Genomic DNA, 13,941 nt, shown 5'->3' on the forward strand with positions numbered 1-13,941 from the left:
ACTCCGGCATAAGTCAGCATGTTAACCCGGTCTTGTATCGATCCACGGAGTCCACTTTCGAACTTCCTAGCCTTCATATATTCATCATTGACCATGTGGGGTGCGTACCTTGCCAACTCGGTAAAGGCACAGTCATATTCAGCTACTGTTCTACTGCCTTGCGTCAAAGTCTGAAACTCGGTAGCCTTGTGATTCCGAACACTTAAGGGAAAATGCTTGGTGTAGAACAATTCTAAAAATCGGGTCCAGGTCAAGTCTAGATTGCTTTCTTGAACCATCATCCACCATCTGCGGGCGTCGTCATCTAGTGTAAAAGCTGCTAATGTCACCTTTTGGGTGTCAGTGCTAGGAAAGATCTCGAACAGCTTTTCCATTTCCAAAACCCAAGCTTCGGCCTTCATTGGTTCTAGACCCCCTTGGAATCTGGGTGGCTTCATTTTCTTGAACTCCCTGATCAGAGCTATCGTGCCGCCCCCATATAAAGCTGGTTGTGGGGGCACTTGTGGTACTGGAGGAGGTGGAGGTGGAACTGCATTTCGGCCATTTGTCTGCTCGGCCTGAGTTGATGTAGCACTAGCATATTGCTGTCTTGTCTGCCTTAACTCGCGGGCCAAACCTTCAACTAACCTCTCCAGTCTGTCCAATCTGTCCTCGGACTGATCTCGGCCAACTGGAGGTCTACCTCTCCCCATGATGCTATGAGTATGCAAAATATGACTTTTAAACAAGACGAACAAGTAATCACGTAGGCAAGTAACAATTAAGCATGCCGAGATGATGCACACCTTGACCACATAGCAAGCAATATGATGCAATCCTAACATCCTTCTCAGGGGAAATCCTATGCTCTTTAGGACTCAAAGTGTGTGAATAAGTATACCAAGGAACTTGTGCTCTGATACCATTCTGTCACGACCCCAAACCGCCCCTAGTAGTTTGGTGCCGTGATGGCCAATAATCCGAGATTACCGAAGGCCAACTTACAAAATTTACACACAATCAGAGTATAATTACATGGGGCTCACAAGTGCGGAAGCAATAATTTAAAATGCAAGTGGTCCATAAGAGCAGTGCATAAGTCAAATGAAATAGCAACCATCTTCATATGGGTTACAACTTAGTTACAAACGAAGCAGAGTACAAAATTACATCTTACATATTAACAAAGGGATTCACAAGCCGACATAACAATCATACAAGACACACATCTTGATCAAAAGGCTTCTCAAGCCGACGTATGCAACATACTAGTATTACAAATCGAGAAGCATGATTTTCAAGACTGCCGACGTAAATACAGGTCAAGCCGACATAAACAAAATCCAAAATAAGCTCCAGAATCGCATCTAGGCGTCACCGCCTTCTTGTTCATCACCTACATATATATAGAGAGGGTGAGCTTGGATACTCAGTGAATGGTACAAATAATAAAGGGGTTCGCATGAATAATAGCCGAAGTCCTTTAAAACAATACAAGTCAAAACTCTAGATAACAAGGGATGGACCTCGTCCATCTAACAAATCTTCAAAGCTTCAAGGAATACTGCCTAGCATCACATATTACAAATGGTAACATTCCGGCAAACATATCCACGAGGTAAACCGTCAGTGGCAAAACAAGACAAGCAAGAGAGGCATCTCAAACAAGGGTGCTACAAAAGTTTAGAGTCCTCTAGCACAAGGGACCTATGTTACAAAGGCCCGTAGCCTTTTAACACGAGAGTGCTGCGAAAGTTTAGAGTCCTCCTGTAGCAACCCTCACCTTAGTCTTGTCATACATGCATACATTCATGCATGATCTTATCTTGTTATGTTGTTTTGCAAGTTTGCCTTGCCTTGTTTTGTTTAAGTATTACTTGCATGATTTTGTTCCTTGCTTGGTGTAGCCGAGGTCATCTTGAGCTTAGTTCACCCCTGAACCTTTGTACTTAGAACTGTTTTGGAACCACTTGGTCGACCCCCATCTTCACCCTGGTATGTTTGCCGAGATGTGTTGCACTTAGTGATCATTGTCCTCGGGCAGGTATGGCCTAGACCGAGGTGTGGCACACCCCGGCCAAGGTGTGGCACAGCTTAGTCAAGTGTCGTCCTCCCTAGCCGATGTCCTTGTTACCCTGTTGCCGAAGCTTTGACTTAAGCCGATGTCATTACTTGCCGATATGTTTTGCCATCTAGCTTGTTGAATACGCTTTGTCATGGACTTGTCTTATCAATCAATCACCTTTTTGAGTTGAACCAACCCGATAGCGCCACGTGTCCGAGCTGATTGTTAAGACAGCCGGCAGACCTAGAAACAAATCATTTTTGTCTCAAATCTTTGCCTTTAGAGAGAGAAGCTCTAGAGAAGGAGGAGAAGTTCTTGAGTGAGAATAGATCTTCCAAGCTTGATCTTCGAGGTTTGAACCGTTGGATTCGAGTTTTGAGGTTAGAATCTTAACCTACTCTTGTTTCTCTTATTGATCATCTAGCTGCATTGCACGATCGAATCTGTTTTGCATGTCATGCATCGATTTGAAGTTGGTTTCGGAAGAGAAAGATAGTATTTATGTGTTCTTGAAGAAAAGTCTCGTTTTGATCCGAGAGTTTGGAACTAGAACCATGTTTTTGTGGTTGTTTCTGCATGACCTTCTTGTATGGGTACCCAGGTCCACGTTTTGAACTCATGACATGAAATCTCAGATTTTTGTAACAAGCTATGATCTTGCATACATCCTCCTCATAATCATGTTCATCATGTTTTTCATGTTCTTCAAAGGGAAACCCAGGTTTTCCCGACTTTGCTTTTTGATGAGGCCATCAGGACCACACCTCGGCAAGGAGGTGTAGGACCTCGGCAAAGACCTGGTTGGTACCCAGTGTGTTTTCATGAGACGGGAGCAGTGTTTAAACTCCCAGCATGTTTTGCTTTGCTACTGACTTGGATCTGATGAGAATGCCGAGATCATTTGCATGTATATAAAGCTTGTTTTGAGAATGTGATTGCCATGTGATTGTAGGTCCTTGATCTTTGCTTTGAGCCTACATCCGAGGAAAATCTATGTGAGTGGTATTTCTAATAAAGCTATGTTATACTGTTTTGATAAATCTTGCTTTGCTTTGTTTTGACGAAAGTGTTTGTTAAGCATGAATGAATAGCTCTGTTTTGATGTATCAAGTATACGCTTTGTTTTGATGTCATTCTTGAAAAGTCCCTTGTACTGGAGGACTCTAAACTTTCGCAGTACCAAGTATAAGAAGTCCCTTGTACTGGAGGACTCTAAACTTTCGCAGTACCAAGTATAAGAAGTCCCTTGTGCTGGAGGACTCTAAACTTTCGCAGCACTAAGTATAAAAGGATACGGTCCTTTCTTGGAAAGACTATCATGTTAAAACGGGCTACGGGCCTAAGTAACACAAGACCATCGTGTTAAAAGGAGCTACGGGCTTAAGTAACACAAGTCCCTTGTGCTGGAGGACTATAAACTTTCGCAGTGTTTTTGACTAATCGATTACGGATCGTGCAGTCCTTGTTTTGCCACTGACGGTTTACCGCGGGGATTTGTTTGTTCGGAAAGCTTGAATTGTGTTTTGTCGATGCCAGTGAGCATCCCTTGAGACTTGTAAGACTTGATATATGAATACGGTTCATCTCTTGTTTTGATAAAGTTTTGATGTGTTTTGCTTTGAAAAGATCTCGGCTAACATTCGTATGGTTTGGCATGTTTTGTTTTGAAAAGACTTCGGCTATATTCATGCAAAACCTTTATTACTAGTACCATTCACTGAGTATCCAAGCTCACCCTCTCTATATATATGTAAGTGATGAGCAGGACGTCGGCGACGCCTAGAATGTGTTTTTGAAAGCTTGTTTTGGATCCATGATTTTGTCGACTTTGTTTTGTATTCACGTCGGCGATGTCATTTCTTTTATGTCGGTGAATCTTGAAAATCATGCTTCTTGGCTTGTATTCACTGTATTTTGTATATGTCGGCTCGAGAAGCCTTTTGATCAAGATGTAATACGTATTTTACTTTGTCGTATTCAAATTGTAAAGCTTGGCAAAGATGTATGCCATTACATTTGATCTATGCACTGCTCTTATGGACCACTTGCATTTTGATTTATTGCTTCCACACTTGTGAGCCCCGTTTATCATACTCTGATTGTGTTAAACTTTTGAAAGTTGGCCTTCGATAATCTCGGATTACTGGCCATCACGGCACCAAACTACTAGGGGCGGTTTGGGGTCGTGACAGAATGGTATCAGAGCACAAGCTCCTCAGTATACGTTTTTCACACACTTTGAGTCCTAAAGAGCATAGGATTTCCCTTAGAAAGATGTTAGGATTACATCATGGTGCTTGCTATTTGAACGAGGTGTGCATTGTCTTGACATGCCTATTTGTTACTTGTCTACGTGGTTGGTTGCTTATTTGTTTTAAAGTCACACTTTGCATGCTCATAGCATCATGAGGAGAGGTAGACCTCCAATTGGCCGGGATCAGCCCGAAGACAGAATAGACAGACTGGAAGGATTAGTTGAAGGTTTGGCTCGCGAGTTGAGGCAAACAAGACAGCAGTACACTAGTGCTACGTCGACTTAGGCCGAGCAGACCAACGGCCGAAATGTAGTTCCGCCTCCACCTCCTCCAGTGCCGCAAGTTCCTCCGCAGCCAGCCTTATATGGGGATGGCATGATAGCTTTGATCAGGGAGTTCAAGAAAATGAAACCACCGAGATTCTCTGGGGGTATAGAGCTAATGAAGGCCGAGGCGTGGGTTTTGGAAATGGAAAAGTTGTTCGAGATCTTTCCTAGCACCGACGCTCAGAATGTGACGTTGGCAGCATTCACCTTAGATGATGACGCTCGCAGATGGTGGATGATGGTTCGAGAAAGCAATCCAGATCTGACCTAGACTCAATTCTTAGAGTTATTCTACAACAAACACTTTCCCCTAAGTGTTCGAAACCGCAAGGCTACCGAATTTCAGACTTTGACGCAAGGCAACCGAACAGTGACGGAATACGACCACGCTTTTACTGAATTGGCAAGGTTTGCACCTCACATGGCCAATGATGAATACATGAAGGCCAGGAAGTTCGAGAGTGGACTTCGCGGACCGATTCAAGACCAGGTTAACTTGCACAATATGCCGACTTACGCCAAAGTGTTAGACAAAGCCATTCTGGCCGAAGCTAACTTGAACAGATACCAGGGTTCAGGAGAGAGCCAAAGGAAGAGACAGAGTTATGACAATTGCCGTGCACAGTTTAGTACCAAGAAGAAAGCGAACGTCGGCAGTTCAAGCAACCCAAGACAAGAGAGTAGTTCTAAGCCAATATGTTCCAGTTGTGGGAAGCCATATTTCGGGGTCTGTCGTCGGACGTCTGGAGCTTGTTATGAATGTGGCGAAATGGGTCATTATGTGAGAGATTGCCCTAAGACAAAGGATGATAACAACAAGAAGGGTGAGAATACCTCGGGTTCCGTCCAGAAGGGTAATGTTGGAAAAGGGCAGATGAAACAGGGCAGAGTATTTGCGCTAGTACCAGGGGACACTCAGAATGCTGAGACAGTGGTGTCAGGTATGCTCCTAATTTGCTCCCAAAATGCCTATGTGTTGATTGATTCGGGTTCTACACATTCGTTTGTATCTGCTAAGTTTGCCGAGAAGATTAATAGAGAACCTGAACCCCTTGATTATGTATTATCTGTGTCTACTCCATCTGGGAGATCTATGATTGTTGCATCCATTTATAGAGCATGTGTTGTTGTGATTGAGAATGTTGAATCATTAGTAGATTTAATGCCTCTGGGCATAACTCATTTTGACGTTATACTGGGAATGGATTGGTTAGTCGCGAATCATGCATCTATTAATTGTGTTTCGAAAAGTGTCACACTGAGACCCCCGAACCTAGCCGAGGTTATTTTCCAGGGTAAAGGGATAGTGCCCCCACCTTACTTGATTTCGTCCATTAAGGCCTATAAGTTAATTCAGAAAGGGTGTCAAGGCTACTTGTGTAGTATACTGGGTGATCAGAATGGAAATGTTAATCTAGCCGACATCCCAGTTGTTAGTGAATTCCCCGACGTCTTCCCAAACGAACTGCCTGGCCACTTACCCGATAGAGAGATAGAGTTTACTGTTGATATCATGCCAGGAACACAGCCGATCTCCAAAACACCCTATAGGATGGCCCCAGCTGAACTTAGGGAATTGAAACTACAATTACAAGAATTGTTGGATAAGGGATTTATTAGGCCGAGCACTTCACCATGGGGAGCACCTGTTTTATTTGTTAAGAAAAAGGATGGCACACTCCATCTTTGCATCGATTATAGAGAACTTAATAAAGTCACTATCAAGAACAAGTACCCATTACCTAGGATTGATGATCTGCTTGACCAATTACAAGGAGCACGAGTCTTTTCTAAGATTGACCTTAGGTCTGGTTACCATCAGCTTAAAGTTAAAGCCGAAGATGTTGATAAGACTGCTTTTCGGACAAGATATGGCCACTACGAGTTTTTAGTAATGCCTTTTGGGGTGACCAATGCCCCTGCTGCATTTATGGATTTAAAGAACAGAGTCTTCAAGCCATATTTAGATGAGTTTGTAGTTGTCTTCATTGATGATATATTGATCTATTCCAAGAGTAAAGCTGAACATGAAAATCATTTGAGACTTGCCTTACAAATTTTGAGAGACCGAAAATTGTATGCTAAGTTTAACAAGTGTGAATTTTGGCTTCCTACTATCTCATTCTTGGGTCATGTGATTAATGAAGAGGGTATCTCGGTTGATCCTAGCAAAATTGAAGCCGTAGTAAATTGGCCGAGGCCGACTAATGTATCCGAGATTCGTAGTTTTCTGGGTTTGGCAGGTTATTATAGGAAGTTTGTGAAGGATTTCTCAAGGATTGCAATTCCATTGACGCAATTGACTAAGAAGGGAACACTGTATGAATGGACTAAAGATCGGGAGTCAGCTTTCCAGGAACTGAAGACGAGGTTAGTTACAGCACCAGTACTCGTACTTCCATCAGGTAACGAAGAGTTTCATATCTATAGCGATGCTTCACATAAGGGCCTGGGTTGTGTGTTAATGCAAGGGGGTAAGGTTATAGCTTATGCATCTCGTCAGTTGAAACCCCATGAGAAGAACTATCCTACCCATGATTTAGAATTAGCGGCCGTGGTATTTGCTTTGAAGATTTGGCGTCACTATTTGTATGGAGCTTCTTGTTAGGTTTTTACAGATCATAAGAGTTTAAAGTACCTGTTCACTCAGAAGGAATTGAATTTGAGACAGAGGAGGTGGCTTGAGTTATTGAAAGACTATGATATGCAAATTCAATATCACCCAGGTAAAGCTAACAGTGTAGCCGACGCTTTGAGCAGAAAATCAGATAGAAATTTGGCGTGTTTGACCATGATAACAGTGGAGCCGACTATTGTTGATGAGGTAAAGACAAGACAGATGGAGGATAAATTCTTCAAGAAAGTGGCCGAGGAGATTGTCGCAAAGCCGAGATCAGGGTATACCGTCGAAAATCAAGTGCTTAAGTTTGAAGGGAGGTTATGCATGGCCGACATCCCAGAGTTGAAAAGGAGAATTTTGCAGGAAGCTCACGGTTCCAAGTTTGCTGTTCATCCAGGGAACACCAAGATGTATCAGGATGTGAAACAGACGTTTTGGTGGCCAAATATGAAAAGAGAAATAGCCGAATTCGTGTCCCAGTGTTTGCATTGTCAACAAGTGAAAGCAGAACATCAAAGACCGGCAGGACTTCTTCAACCTTTGCCGATTCCTGAGTGGAAATGGGGACACAACTCCATGGATTTTGTGATTGGTTTGCCGAGGACACCGAAAGGTATGGATTCGATTTGGGTTGTTATTGATAGATTAACTAAGTCAGCACACTTTCTACCTGTTAAGACTACCTTCAACGCCGATCAACTTGCCTTGTTATATGTAAACGAGATTGTTAGACTTCATGGAGTGCCGATGTCTATTGTGTCAGACCGAGATCCTAAATTTGTTTCTAGATTTTGGCAGAGTCTACAGAGGGCTTTCGGAGCCGAGCTGAGATTTAGTACATCTTTTCATCCCCAGACGGATGGGCAGACAGAGAGGACAATTCAGACACTTGAAGATATGCTTAGACTTTGTGTATTAGACTTCCTAGGAAGTTGGGGAGCGCACTTGCCCTTAGTGGAATTCGCTTACAACAACAGTTATCAAGCTAGCATTGGCATGGCGCCGTATGAAGCTTTGTACGGAAGAAAGTGTAGGTCGCCGATATGTTGGACCAAAATTGGAGACAGAGCTCTGCTTGGTCCCGAATTGATTCAAGTAACAACAGAGAAGATTAAACTTATCCAACAGAGGATTAAAACTGCCCAGAGTCGACAAAAGAGCTACGCCGACCAGAGAAGAGTTAGAATTCGAAGTTGGGGATCATGTATTCCTGAAAGTTTCACCAATGAAAGGAGTTTCCAGATTTGGGAAGAAAGGTAAGTTAGCACCTCACTATATTGGGCCATTTGAAATTCTTGACAAGGTTAACCCCGTTGCCTACAGGCTTGCTTTGCCGCCAGATTTAAGCCAAGTCCACAATGTGTTTCATGTTTCGATGTTGAGGAAGTACATCCGAGATCCGCTACATATAATTGATCATTCTGGGGTTACGGTTAATAAGGATTTGGGCTACGAGGAGAAACCAATGGGGATTATTGACAGGCAAGTGAGGCAGTTGAGAAACAAATCAATACCAATGGTAAAGGTCAAATAGAATGAGCATTATGGCACAGAAGCCACGTGGGAAAAGGAAGAGGACGTGAGAATTCGTTATCCGGAATTGTTTATAGAGCAAGGTAATTTAAGTTTGGGGACCAAACTTCTTTAAGGGGGGTAGACTGTAGCAACCCTCACCTTACTCTTGTCATACATGCATACATTCATGCATGATCTTATCTTGTTATGTTGTTTTGCAAGTTTGCCTTGCCTTGTTTTGTTTAAGTATTGCTTGCATGATTTTGTTCCTTGCTTGGTGTAGCCGAGGTCATCTTGAGCTTAGTTCACCGCTGAACCTTTGTACTTAGAACTGTTTTGGAACCACTTGGTCGACCCCCATCTTCACCCCGGTATGTTTGCCGAGATGTGTTGCACTTAGTGATCATTGTCCTCGGGCAGGTATGGCCTAGACCGAGGTGTGGCACACCCCGGCCAAGGTGTGGCATAGCTTAGTCAAGTGTCGTCCTCCCTAGCCGATGTCCTTGTTACCCTGTTGCCGAAGCTTTGACTTAAGCCGATGTCATTACTTGCCGATATGTTTTGCCGTCTAGCTTGTTGAATACACTTTGTCATGAACTTGTCTTATCAATAATCACCTTTTTGAGTTGAACCAACCTGATAGTGCCACGTGTCCCAGCTGATTGTTAAGACAGCCGGCAGACCTAGAAACAAATCATTTTTGTCTCAAATCTTTGCCTTTAGAGAGAGAAGCTCTAGAGAAGGAGGAGAAGTTCTTGAGTGAGAATAGATCTTCCAAGCTTGATCTTCGAGGTTTGAACCGTTGGATTCGAGTTTTGAGGTTAGAATCTTAACCTACTCTTGTTGCTCTTATTGATCATCTAGCTGCATTGCACGATCGAATCTGTTTTGCATGTCATGCATCGATTTGAAGTTGGTTTCGAAAGAGAGATAGTATTTATGTGTTCTTGAAGAAAAGTCTCGTTTTGATCCGAGAGTTTGGAACTAGAACCATGTTTTTGTGGTTGTTCTTGCATGACCTTCTTATATGGGTACCCAGGTTCATCATGATCTTGCATACATCCTCCTCATAATCATGTTCATCATGTTTTTCATGTTCTTCAAAGGGAAACCCAGGTTTTCCCGACTTTGCTTTTAGATGAGGCCATTAGGACCACACCTCGGCAAGGAGGTGTAGGACCTCGGCAAAGACCTGGTTGGTACCCAGTGTGTTTTCATGAGACGGGAGCAGTGTTTAAACTCCCAGCATGTTTTGCTTTGCTACTGACTTGGATCTGGTGAGAATGCCGAGATCATTTGCATGTATATAAAGCTTGTTTTGAGAATGTGATTGCCATGTGATTGTAGGTCCTTGATCTTTGCTTTGAGCCTACATCCGAGGAAAATCTATGTGAGTGGTATTTCTAATAAAGCTATGTTATACTGTTTTGATAAATCTTGCTTTGCTTTGTTTTGACGAAAGTGTTTGTTAAGCATGAATGAATAGCTCTGTTTTGATGTATCAAGTATACGCTTTGTTTTGATGTCATTCTTGAAAAGTCCCTTGTACTTGAGGACTCTAAACTTTCGCAGTACCAAGTATAAGAAGTCCCTTGTACTGCAGGACTCTAAACTTTCGCAGTACCAAGTATAAGAAGTCCCTTGTGCTGGAGGACTCTAAACTTTCACAGCACTAAGTATAAAAGGATACTGTCCTTTCTTGGAAAGACTATCGTGTTAAAATGGGCTACGGGCCTAAGTAACACAAGACCATCGTGTTAAAAGGAGCTACGGGCTTAAGCAACACAAGTCCCTTGTGCTGGAGGACTATAAACTTTCGCAGTGTTTTTGACTAATCGATTACGGATCATGCAGTCCTTGTTTTGCCACTGACGGTTTACCGCGTGGATTTGTTTGTTCGGAAAGCTTGAATTGTGTTTTGTCGATGCCAGTGAGCATCCCTTGAGACTTGTAAGACTTGATATATGAATACGGTTCATCTCTTGTTTTGATAAAGTTTTGATGTGTTTTGCTTTGAAAAGATCTTGGCTAACATTCGTATGGTTTGGCATGTTTTGTTTTGAAAAGACTTCGGCTATATTCATGCAAAACCTTTATTACTAGTACCATTCACTGAGTATCCAAGCTCACCCTCTCTATATATATGTAGGTGATGAGCAGGACGTCGGCGACGCCTAGAATGTGTTTTTGAAAGCTTGTTTTGGATCCATGATTTTGTCGGCTTTGTTTTGTATTCACGTCGGCGATGTCATTTCTTTTATGTCGGCGAATCTTGAAAATCATGCTTCTTGGCTTGTATTCACTGTATTTTGTATATGTCGACTCGAGAAGCCTTTTGATCAAGATGTAATACGTATTTTACTTTGTCGTATTCAAATTGTAAAGCTTTGCAAAAATGTATGCCATTACATTTGATCTATGCACTGCTCTTATGGACCACTTGCATTTTGATTTATTGCTTCCGCACTTGTGAGCCCCGTTTGTCATACTCTGATTGTGTTTAACTTTTGAAAGTTGGCCTTCGGTAATCTCGGATTACTGGCCATCACGGCACCAAACTACTAGGGGCGGTTTAGGGTCGTGACACCTCCAACACAAGGGACTTTCAAGACAAGATGTACTGCGAAAGTTTAGAGTCCTCCAGCACGAGGGACTTCAAAAACGAGATGTGCTGCGAAAGTTTAGAGTCCTCCAGCATAAGAGACTTTCAAACGAGATGTGTTGCGAAAGTTTAGAGTCCTCCAGCATAAGGGACTTTCAAACGAAATGTGCTGCGAAAGTTTAGAGTCCTCCAGCACAAGAGACTTTCTGAGAAGGTCATCAAGACAAGATCATACTTGATATACAAAACAGGGACAATTATTCATGCTTAACAAACACTTTCAGAACAAAGCAAAGCAAAGCAAAGTAAAGCAAAGTCTTTATCAAAACGTATAACATAGCTTTATTAAAAATACCACTCACTTAGTTCGTCAAACGTCGGGGTCGAGGCAAGTCCCAGTCCTACAAACACATGGCAAAGTCTATTGAATGCACTTCTCAAAACAAGTCTAGCACGCATGCAATTGACCTCGGCATTCTTCAAAAACTAAGTCAAACCAAGTCAAAACACAGTTTCTTATCTTTGGAAAAACAAGTTGGGCAACCTCCAGGTCTAGGCCGAAGTCCCACACCTCCTTGCCGAGGTGTGACCTCGATGGCCACATTCAAAAGCGAAGTCGGGAAAATCTAGGTTTCCCTCTTGATAAACATGAAGAACATGAACATGAGGAAGATGAATGCAAAGATCAAAACTTGCTATTACAAACGCTGAGATTTCAGGCTATAATTTCAAAAACATAGACCTGGGTACCCATACTCAAAGATTTTATCAAAACAAACACAAAGACATGAGCCTTAATGCAAACTTTCGGATCAAACGAGGCTTTTCTTCAAAAACACATGAAAACCATTTTCTCTTTCTAAAACCAACTTTAAATCGATGTCTGGTGTGCGGAACAGGTTTGATCATGCAATGCAACTAGATGATCAATAAGAACAATAAGAACAACAAGAATAGGTTACGATTCTAACCTCAAAACTCGAATCTAACGGTTCAAGCTCTAACGATCAAGCTTGGAAGTTCACTCTCTCTAGCTTAAACTTCCCCTCCCTCTTCCTAGAGTTTCTCTCTCTAAAAGGCAAGATTTGATACAAATGATATGTTTCTCACGACAATCACTGACTTAATCCCTTTGCCGGGACACGTGGCATCGGCTGATTGGCTCTACTCGAAAAGGTGACTGACTTGACAAGACAAGACCAAGACAAAGTGTATTTAGCAAGCTAAACAGCAAGAGTACTCCGGTAAGTGATGATCTCGGCTAAGGGCAAAGCTTCGGCAAGCAAGGTAACAATGACATCGGCTTGGAAGGACAACACTTGACTAAGCTGTGCCGCACCTTGGCCTAGATGTGCCACACCTTGGTCTAGGTCATACCGTTCCAGGAACAAAATCACTCACGCGAGGATCAAGGATCTAGAACGCCTAGATATTAACATCTCGGCCCAGATGATGCACATCTTGGCCTAGGCGACGCGCACCTCGGCCTAGATGGTGACATCTCGGCCAATATGCCAGGGTGAAGATGGAGGTTAACCAAAGGGGTTTCAAGATAGTTCTAAGTGATAAAGGTCTCGAAGGTGTCTAGGCTTAAGATGACCTCGGCAACACACCAGACAAGAACAAAGCATGCAAGCAATCATTCAAGCAAAACAAGACAAGATTTGCAAATGCACATATTAAAACAAGATCATCCATAAATGTATGCAAGTATGACTAAGTTAAAATGAGGGTTGTTACAATTACACTGTAATTCTTGGTAAATTACTCAGTAAATTCTAAATAAATTCTCAGTAAATTCCAATTAAATTACTCAGTAAATTCTCTAGAAATTACTATTTAAATTCTCAGTAATTTACTCAGTAGATTTATTCAGTAAATTGTGAGTAAATTACCAAGTAAATTTCCAGTAAATTCTTAGTAAATTCCTAGAAATTACTCAGTAAATATCTAATAAATTCTCAAAAAATTATTCAATAAATTCTCAATAAATACTCAGTAAATCACTAAGTAAATTACTGAGTAAATTCTCAGCAAATTCTAAAAAAATTCTCAGTACTTTAATCCTTAAATTCCCAGGAAATTTCTTAGAAAATTTTTAGTAAATTCTCAATAAATTGCTCAGTAAATTGCTCAGTAAATTACTAGTAAATTCTCAGTAAATTATTCAGTAAATTCCCAATAAATTCTCAGGCAATTCCTTGTAAATTTTTCGTAAATTCTTAGTAAATTACTTAGCAAATTCCCAGTATATTCTCAGTAAATTACTTAGTAAATTCCCAGTGAATTACTCATAAAATTCCCATTAAAATTACTTAGTAAATTTCCAGTAAATTCTCTGTAAATTACTCCTTAAATTATTTGTAAATTCCTAGAAAATTCTAAGAAAATTTCTCAACAAATTAAACAGTAAATTCTCAATAAATTACCCAGTAAATTCTCTGTCAATTCCCTGTAAAATCCCAGCAAATTACTCTGCAAGTTCTCAGTAAATTCTCAAAAAATTACTCAGTAAATTGCCAACAAATGCTCAGTAGATTACTCAGAAAATTCTCAGTAAATTCTCTAAAAATTACTCA

Source organism: Camellia sinensis, chromosome 10 (assembly GCF_055761805.1).
Source record: "Camellia sinensis isolate YWXY chromosome 10, ASM5576180v1, whole genome shotgun sequence".
NCBI lineage: Eukaryota > Viridiplantae > Streptophyta > Magnoliopsida > Ericales > Theaceae > Camellia > Camellia sinensis.